Genomic DNA, 10,318 nt, shown 5'->3' with positions numbered 1-10,318 from the left:
GCCTTGCGGAGCCGTCTTTTGTCCAGTGTCCACTTTATAAAGTCCATGCACTCCAGTGAATAGCATTTATCCATTTAGATAACTTTATTATTATTATTATAAGGATTTAATTACTTATTCTTACACAGAAACATAATGTGTGTCTTATAGCATCATATAGCATCATTTAAATGCTTAATTTGTAGTTTTAATGTGCAAATTAAACTTTTTTTCAATACTCTAGAGGGTACTCTTATTTTGAAGAGATCGTCCACCGGAAGTCTTAAATTAGCTCACTAGATTAGCTCACTAGACGCTGCCCGGATCAAGTGATCACAGAACACTGGCGAATGAAGCTTGAACTTTTGTCAAAGAGTTTCTGTCTTCTAGGCTAGCCATGGTTGATGGTTCATTTCTTCACGTGACGTTCGTACTTTGTTTCAGGGGCTGGGTCTCTACGTTTGTCGATAAATGCACACCCGCCGCCGGTGGGAGTCTGGGAGGCTGGAGCGCAATCAGAGCATAGCAGATATTGTGTGTTTTGGGAAAACAGGGCGATATTTGTTGTATGAAGCAAACCGTCCTGAATGTTTGTCTGCGAGCGTTTTTCTCCATTGAAAAACGCCTGTGGTGTGGTTGGTCTCCAAGGCTAGCGACTCGAGCGTCTAACTGCGGCAGAAGAGTTCATGCGCAGCTTCGGAGCTTCCCATAGCAACTCTGCTGGAGACTGGAGAGACAAAACAAAGTGTTGGTGCTGGACAAACATTGATTTCAATGAGAGGTTTGTAACCAGTGCCACATAGTGTTAATAGATGTTCTGGTGAATGTTGTGAGTTTGAGTTGATACTTCAGGCTTGCTTTGCCAGCATTGGAAAATAATGGGTATTTTGAAATTTCATCCATTAAAAAGATCAAAGTAGGCACTACATTATAAAATAATTTGATGACTGAAGCAATTGATTGCTTGAAAAATAAAATGTCATGTACCCATTCTACAAACTGAAACTGTTACAACTTTCAAGTTGCAAATTGCATTTTAACAGTTTCAGTAGAATGGGTACATGACCGTACATTTCAACGAAGTACAGGTAAATATAAAAACTGCTATGAGGATAAAACAGAACTGATCGAGTTTACATCAGGGTCTTCCATTTTCAACAGGAAAAACATGTACAGTATGGAAAAATAGGGGGGGGATTTAACTTTTTTACAGGGTTTTGAATTGCAACCGCCCGTAAGTGGTTTTGAAGGAGTCTACTAAGTCTAGGGATTCACATATCTTAATGGCTGTTAGGGTGTTCCACATTGTTGTGGTATAGGAGAGAGTGAAATTAATTTAACCCCTTATTTGAGCCGAATCTGGGTTGTACGGCGTGGTTTGTTGAACTCCCTCTGGTGTTCATTGACTCCCTCTAGTCTGGACTTCATTGACTTTAAGGAAGTATTTTGACAGGTACATGGGTATCTTAGAAGTGAATCTTGTAGACCAGGCCCGTGTGTGTGTGTGTGTGTGTGTGTGTGTGTGTGTGTGTGTGTGTGTGTGTGTGTGTGTGTGTGTGTGTACATAACAAATGGATGTGCATACAAAAAATTGTATATTGCTCGCCACGACCGGATTGTTGACCTAGTGTCTGATGCAGTTCGAAAGTATGTGCCATCTAGTGCTGCAATGTATAAACATTCAAGAGTGTTAGCAGATTGGTTTAGCTGTGCATGCAATGTCTTTGCATCCCAAATACACCTGATGTTGTCTTTGTTGACACCAGTCACAAGGAGGTCCTGATTCTGGAGGTGGGCAGGCATTCCAAGATAAACATTCTAAGTATCAACCATTACTTGGAAGTATAACAAACCTGGGGTATTGCTGTAGATTTGCCATACTGATATTCGGAAGCCTGGGCCATGTGCATAAACTGACCATGAGTGGCCTAAGAATAGCTGGCATGACAAAAAGCAAAGCCAAAGCAAAAAACTTGTCAAATACTGTTCTGTTTCCGCTGTTATAGGCAGTTTGTCTGTGTGGAGGAGGAGGTGCCATGTGTATCCTTAAGTGAACATGAACTGTCAACCTCGTTATCCTTGTAAAATGGATTGTAATTTGTGGATTCAAATAGTGTGTGTGTGTGTGTGTGTGTGTGTGTGTGTGTGTGTGTGTGTGTGGTGAGACCAATGCAAATCTATAAACTAAAACAACTCTGTGTATCAGAGTCACTGAAAGGCCTACTGATGATCCAGGTTCTGTGTGTGTGTGTATACGTATTATTATATTTATATATATATATATATATACCGGTGTGTGTATGTATATATATATATATATAATATTTTTTTTAAATAAATCAATTGCGACTCTGACGTCACTATGCGAGTTAAGCTAAGTTATGTCAATGTTAATTAAACATTGCTTGAAGATTGGGGATGCATTTTGCATGCATTTTCACTACCCAGTCTGGTTCCCTCTATTTTACATTCAACCTTCATCTACCACCTACCACCCTGCTGTCACATCAAAGTCCTTAAAGGACAGACTTTGGGATCTATTGAATGTGAAGGGGGAGGTGACAAACTGACATTTGCGCCTATGACACACAGTATGGCATCCCCCTAGTAACACATTCAATAGATCTTCTGTGGTCAGATGTAATTTCCTGGGGTCTAGTAGGACTATAGTAAATAATTATAAAGAAATCGCCGTAAAATGTTGTTAAAGACAAGTATATGTATTTAGCCTCATGTTGGAATGCCCCCGCCCCCCCTATCAAAAATTGCTAAAATGAAAGAAAGCAGCAAATGGGGAAAAAAATGAACACTCCTCTTTTACTTTCTCTAAATAACAACCTAAAACATGAACCTTCTGGCCAATCTGTGTTGTCCAACCTGCAGGTGAAGATGAGTTCTCCAGAACCAGCCAGGACTGTTTATATCAAACAGGAACCCGAAGACCACCTGGACACCAGGACTGTTTCTATTAAACGGGAATCTGAAGAACACGTGGACATCAGTATGTTTCATGCTCTCTTTCTTTTATGTTGTAGGACAATTAGTATTACCGTATAAACATTTCTGTACTGTATACATACTTAAACCACTCCCCTGAAAATATCTATATAGAGTCTGATGTTGGCAGGTATGTAACACACCACTATGGAAAACTAAACTCATTCAAAACTGGCGTGGGTGTGAATAAAAGACAAACAGACTTGGGGTAAACCGTATTTTCTGTGTTATTGTGCCAGTGAAATAGGCACAAAGTAGTGATTATGCGGGTCAGTTTGGAAAGAAAAACAGGCTTTCCTCTATCTGGAAAGCCTGGTGACATGAGGGTAGGGTTTGTTAGTTAGGTGTACATATTTGCACGCATTGATAGGCAATAGTATTGTAGTCAGCCCATCCTAGTGGCCACCATTATTGATTTAATAATTGAGTAAATAAAGTGCTGTTTTACAAAAACATAAATGTAAAACTAAAAGCTTACAGAACAACAAACGGACTGTTCAATTGCAACCACAGTGGGTGAATATATAATGGGTGAATATATAATGGAAAATTCTCTTTTATAATTTGCCTAGACTTCCTGCACCACCCTGTGTGTAAAGAGAAGGTTTCCTCTGAACAGCATGAACCAGAGCTTCCACAGATAAAAGAGGAACTACTTCAAAGACCAGAGGAGGCTGATGGGTCAATGACATTAGCAGTGAAAAGTGAGGATGATGAAAACGGAGAAACAGAGCCTCTAGCCAGCACCTCAACTGAACACATGAATACACAAGCTGATATAGAGTGTGGGTTATCAGAACCAAACGGTGATAACCAGCTCCTCTCTTCACAGTGTTCTGAATCTGACACTGATGACAGTGATGACTGGGCTCCAAGCTGTTCTGAATCTGACACTGAAGACAGTGATGAGTGGGAGGAGACCAGAGGAGGTCAGTCAGCTAGTATAAACACACTGAAATCATACAAGACACAAAATGTAGAAGGACAAAGATCGTCTTTAAGCAAGAAGCTGTCCAAGGACCCGAAATCATCAATACAAACGAGGACTCGCATAAGGAAGAAAATCTTTAGCTGTAAATTGTGTGGCAAAAACTTTAATCTGAAGGCAAAGCTGACAAACCACACAAGGATTCATACAGGGGAAAAGCCCTTTAGTTGCACAGTTTGTGAACAAAGATTCGGTCGAAATGAAAGTCTGAAACGACACATGAGTACCCATACGGGGGAAAAACCCTTTATTTGTACTGTTTGTGGCATAGGCTGTGGTCAAATGGGTAATCTGATCAGACACATGAGGACTCATACAGGAGAAACCCCCTTTAGGTGTACACATTGTGGCAAAGGTTGTCGTCAAAGGGGTGATCTAACAAAACACATGACGAGTCATACAGGAGAAACCCCCTTTTCTTGTTCGGTTTGTGAAAAAAGATTCAGTCGAAATGAAAGTCTAAAAAGACACATGAGTATTCATACTGGGGAAAAGCGCTATACGTAGATGTACAGTTTGTGTACAAAGATTCAATCGAACTGAAAGTCTGAAAACACACATGAGGTCTCATAAAGCCCTATAGACGTGCAGTTTGTGTACAAAGATTCAATTGAACTGAAAGTCTGAAAATACACATGAATTCTCATAACGCCTTTTGGCAGACCTGCCAACCTGTATGCATTTTGCGTACAGGTACACAATTCACAAAACTACGCTCCCTCTAAATAATGCAAAAAGCTGTTGCAGCTTTATGAGTTTCTGCTGTACTCTTGCCATAGATATTGGCAAATAAGTGGTATTACAATACTTGTAAATATGTTCTTGAGGTTATTGTTTATCCCAAAATTCATGAAGGCTAATTTGACCTTTTGGGATACACAAATAAGTCAGTGTCAAATCTTATTTGAAATGTCACTGGTAGGCAGGTTTCTGGGCCTTTTTGCCCTTATTGAAAGTGGAGACGGACAGGAAACGAGGGGGTTGATTTTAATTTGAATCCATTGGGGAGACGGGGAGTGAGCCTAGGTCCATTATTGAGGACCAATTATATGAAGATAGGTTACAAGTGGGTGAAGTGGTCCTTTCAAAGAAGCACCCACTTTTTTCTTTTCTTCTTTAAAAGGACCATTTCACCCATTTTCAACCCATCTTCATATAATTGGTCCTCTCTCATGCTCATTAAAATAATGATACAATGTTGTCTACTCAGTCTGACTCAGAGAAGGGCTGTGGGCAGTTAACCAGTGACTTAATTGGTAGGCAGTTTTCTTTTCTTTCTTTGTATTTATTAATGTAACTAACTTTCCAAGATAGAGCCTGCAGTTTCTTTTTTTACTATATTCATTGTTCGTTTTATTCATTAATATACATATACAACGCAATAAAGTGTTCACAAGCTGCTCGACTTCCGTTCACTGTATGTTGACATGTTTGGACTCAAATTATTATAGTATTATCATTATAGTTTGATTACTTCTTTAGATTCTACTGTTATTGTTTAGTGGTTTTTTGTAATCTCTTATTTTATACCTCCAAACAAAGCTTCACTGCTACAGGTCGTGTGTGCCAGATTATCATTGTAGAAACGCATGTTTCGCCTTGTTTGACCACTTGAACCCCAGCATCCATATTCTTGGGGTCACATTTGCAAAAAGAATAGCAGATCTACAAGCTCAACAACGCATTGCAACGTAACACGTTGTGAGCTTGTAGATTGGCTATTTTGGCTAAATTTGGTGTAGAGGGGGTTGGGGGTTGTAGAAAATGCCAGCACTCAATATATGTCCCTTTTCACTTTTATTTACCTCTGACGAGCAGACACGTTTCGGCCTAGTCGAGGAATTGACACATATTGAGTGCTAGCATGTTGAGTGCTGGTGTTTTCTTCATTCTATTATGAATCATCGAGCCTTGAACCTATAAGGATTTTTTTCTCTAACCTGGAGTGTTGCGGGTTGTCTGCCTCGGCAGTACTCTTCTCTTCTCAGGGTTGGGGGTTGTCCAAATTACAGAGCCGAATCAGAAGGTGCAAGTGGTTCATTCTGGGAAACGTGTACTTAACCCATAACTACTGTTGATACATGAACATCTCAGCAGAGCCATCCCAGATTCCATTCCAGTAGGCTAGCTTAGTTGATGGTCACTTTCTTATGGTAGTTCATAAGCAACATTGCATAACATGGTAAAATTGCAACATTAATGTGAAACACCCTCAAAGCAATAAAGCTAACTACAGCAGCATATTTTGTAAAATACAAATATCGAAATATCTTGAGTTTTGCATCATTCAAAAATAGCCTTTAAGCCTTAAAGGATATTTTTGAATTATGCAAAACTCAAGATATTTCGATATTTGTATTTTAAGTTTAAGGTGATGTACATTTGTTGCATAATCTTTAGATTAGGGCCTAATGCATATTCATTGAGCAAGCATAGCCTAATCATTAGGCTATGCTTGCTCAATAAATATGGATATGTAGTATTTATTGACCAGATCATGTGAGAGCAGTTGAGTTGGGAGAAATCCCAATAACTTATAATCACCCCACCTGCCCCGTCTGTCCATCTCTCTCTCTCTCTGTAATGACAAAGCGCAGGAGACACAAAGTGGCACTAGTACCACTAGTTCGACCAAGACCCGGTAAGGATGAGCTGTGATTGATGCCTAAAGCTAACCTTATTCTGAATCCTAACCTCAGTAAAAAATAAATGACTAAACTTAACTTTAACCTCAGTAAAAGTAGCGTTTTATCTGAGAAAATAAATTGTCTGCAACAAGTAGTATCGGATCATGGAAAATCAATTGACCACAGTGAGATTCGAACCCAAGGTCTACTGGCGCCTCTCCGGAAGAGGGCTGATGAGGGCAGACCAAAATCCTGTTATCCACATTCTATTGGGCGGTGCACCCATAGGCAAATATATATTTTTTTGCTGATGGGTTCCCAGATTGGGAGTCTGATAATTAACTCTGCACTCCATTGAGCCAGAACAACACATTGTAACCAAGTTATGCATCAATACCAGTGAATGTATAGGATAAGATATTGTATGAATTATGTATAACACTTATCACTACAGGTTACTCCCCACTCCAATCATTAAAAAACAAAGAAAAGAGCAGTTCTAATTTGTATCTAACCATGAAAAAGGTGATTGATTTGTAGAATGGGTACCGTTCAATACAACAGGTCAATACAAAAAACTACTAGAGGATAACCAGAAGAAGATCAGAACATTTAAAGACACAAATATACAGTTATATGAAGAAAAGAAAAATCATATACAGTTGGGGAAAAACGTGCACTTTTACTTTATTTAGGGGCCAGTTTTGAACTTAAGCTAATATTAAGTTCTCCAGCAGAGGGCCACCTTTGCTTGGGGGCCCCAACATTTGCTTGGTTCTAGACTGCCCCCATTTCTCCTTTTGGGAAGAAACCACATTTTCAGCTATTTCAATGAGTTGATAAATGTACGTGTCTTTCAGGTACACCTGTGATGATGGTGCTGACAAGAGGCTGGGTGACTATTACTAAACTGCTGCACATGGGGAACACAGTGACATGTTGGCTTTTATTTTATTTTTTGCACTCTCCTCCTCTCCTCCACATTTCAGTGCTTCTTTTTTATGTCTCTTTCTCTATATATTCCTGTTTATCCCAGAAGCACCATATTATTTCAAGATGTTTTTAATCTCAGCCTTGGACTTTGGAGTCCAGTTCCTGTCCATAAGTTGAACTGCATGGATTGGGTAGTGAAGGTGATTACATACAAGATAAGACCACGTTTCCTCCACTGATAACAAAACGTGTTTTTTGTCAAAAATAGAGCAGAAACTCTACCTACCTTTTATTAAACATTACACTGTAATACTGGTCATACCTTGCTGCCTTTTTAGTGTTGTTTCACTATTCTTTCTAAAAAAAAAGCAGGCACTTTTATTTGATATTACCATGAAGCCTCTAAAGCGAGTCGGTCACTCGTGAGTATAACAGTGTATAGTCCATGTCTGTTCATTCCACACTTTAAATTAGAATGCAGGTTAACTCCTAAAAAAAAAAAAAAGAAAAAGCAGCACTCCAAAATAAAAGATGCAAGACTGGCTCAGATGCAATCTCTCATGTTTATTTGAGAACACTGACGCGTTTCGGCAAACCGCCTTTTCGGAGCAGCTCTGCTCTGAAGAAGGCCGTTTGCCGAAAAGCATCTGAGCCAGTCCCCACTGTCTTAACCCATTCTGGACGGGAACCCCTTTTGGGGTTTTAAGCATTATGTTACTGTATACTATTATTGAAACATAGCAATCTACAAGCTCATGCCGCACTACGAGCTTGTAGATATGCTAATTCTTTTTTATTGTGAAAATGTGGCAACATATTTTGAGATTGGGGGTCCGCGGCCAATTACAGATAATGCTGGGGGTCCTTGACATGGAAAACATTGAGCACCACTGACATAGAAACAGCTTTTTCACAAAACTGTTAGGATTTAGAAGCAATTTTTTTCAATCGGCCTCAGTGCACTGAGGCCGATTATTTTCTATACTTTAAGGATCTGCAGGGTCCCTGCATTCTGTGAAACGAGGGTACACTTTACACTACTTTCTGAATGTTTTATTTGAAGCCATGTCACAAACATTGTAAACTTGCAAACTACACAGCTTACTACAGTATAAATAACATTATTTTACACGTTATCAATAGTCGTGCCGTAGGCTACTGCTTATGTCGTGCAACCTCACTCCCACACAGGTTTGTCAGGGCACAGCAGACGCTCAGCATCTTGTCAAGGAATGTCATGTCCTCCTCCTCAACTGGAAGCACCATACTGAGTGGTATGTTATCAGCTAATATAGTGTACTTGTTACGTAAAGTGCCAATCACGCCCTCCACATACATTCTGAGGTGAGCTATCTGTTTATCTGTGTTGTTTCCACATCTTTTATATCCAAATGACGGGGTACGTTTGTGATTGAAGGGATCGTCTTCACCTCAGCACACATCATCCCCACCCTGATATCGAAGCCATGGTCAGCTAGCAGGAAATCACCAGGTAACAGTTTGTCAAGAATCCCACAGTTTTCTGTCACATGCTTGTCACTGATGTGACCTCTCCATCCCTTGGAAATGAATGAGATAAGTCCTTGCGGTGTAACGCCAACGAGGTACTTTGTGGTTTTATTATGCTCGTAGTCCAAATATGACTGAGGTTGTGCGTTCAACTTCAGACTGTATGGTTTCAATGTGAATACTTCAAAACATTCCACTATTACAGCAACATGCTCCCCAAAGGCCTCATCAAACAGAGGAGGCATGCTTCTCTGCAAAGTGTCTCTACATGGCCAGTGCACCAAAGAGTCGGGCATGCAAAACACTTAATGTATCATTAAATATTCTGTTAACAGTTGTTCGGCCTATATTAAAGAGCTGAGCAATGCGGGTGTCTGGCATATTATGCCTCAGACGCATGAGAGTTAGGATAAGCATCTGAAAATCAGTCAATGCTTTGACTCCCACAGGCAGGTAGGGCTGAATTGTGGACAGCAAAGCCATTACGAGGGCAAAGGTTGGAAGACCAGTGTAGTACTTGACTTTAAGATCATCATCTTCAAAGTATTGTGCATCCAGTTGCCTCTTTTTACGCTCATCTTCCCTGTTCTCTTCCAACAGGCATTTGATTTCAGCACGCCAATTCACACACAAGTCACATTCTTCAGTAGCACAGCTGCTCACACACGCGTCACATCTTATCAATGGCACCTTGGCAACAGAACCGTAAATCTCAGTTCCACCTGCTGCTTCGTCCTCATCACTGGAAGAATGCAGTGATGTTTGTTCTGCTTCACTGTGACCCATGTGTAAAGATGGTGCCCAGTCTGGATCGTCCTCACTCATTTCATTGGCTGGTTTACCTGGGGAGGAAAAAAACGTTGTTGTAAAACAACATTGAGCTGGGCTGAGCCAAGGCATATTTTTTCAGGAATAATTAACTCATTGACTGACCAGTCTGTCCATGCAATCACTAATGTCCTTTCAGGTCCTGTGTCTTATTCAAGTGGCAAAAATACCTGTCTTGAACTGGATGTTTTCAATATATAATAATGCAACCTCCTGCTGCCTCCTGCATTATTTATGTGCAATTAAAAAAGGGGGCCCATTGATCCTCTTTCCAGATGACGGAAATGACGGGAGCACATTCTGGTTAGTGGTATTAACTCACCAGAAAGGAAATGCCGGGAGCATAATCTTTTGTTCCGTGAAACGTAGTTAAACGTGACGTCGGGTCGTCTCACTGCAGACAACCACGCTATGCGACGTCTCTTTGTCAACGCGGCGAGCCTGCAGGCACTTTCAC

General features: G+C 40.3%; 1 long non-coding RNA gene across 1 annotated transcript; it reads left to right on the top strand.

Moving 5' to 3' along the window:
• The first annotated feature begins 509 nt into the window (after positions 1-509).
• Positions 510-4,813, top strand: LOC310866354. The gene is made up of 4 exons (XR_014569914.1): positions 510-760; positions 2,863-2,980; positions 3,549-3,680; positions 3,809-4,813. It is a non-coding gene; the product is annotated as an uncharacterized lncRNA (long non-coding RNA).
• The last annotated feature ends 5,505 nt before the right edge of the window (positions 4,814-10,318 follow it).

This window comes from Protomyctophum parallelum, assembly GCF_964188405.1.
Source record: "Protomyctophum parallelum genome assembly, chromosome: 11".
Classification (NCBI taxonomy): Eukaryota; Metazoa; Chordata; class Actinopteri; order Myctophiformes; family Myctophidae; genus Protomyctophum; species Protomyctophum parallelum.
Note: the sequence above shows the minus strand (reverse complement) of the source record. Positions and strands in the feature narration are given on the sequence as shown.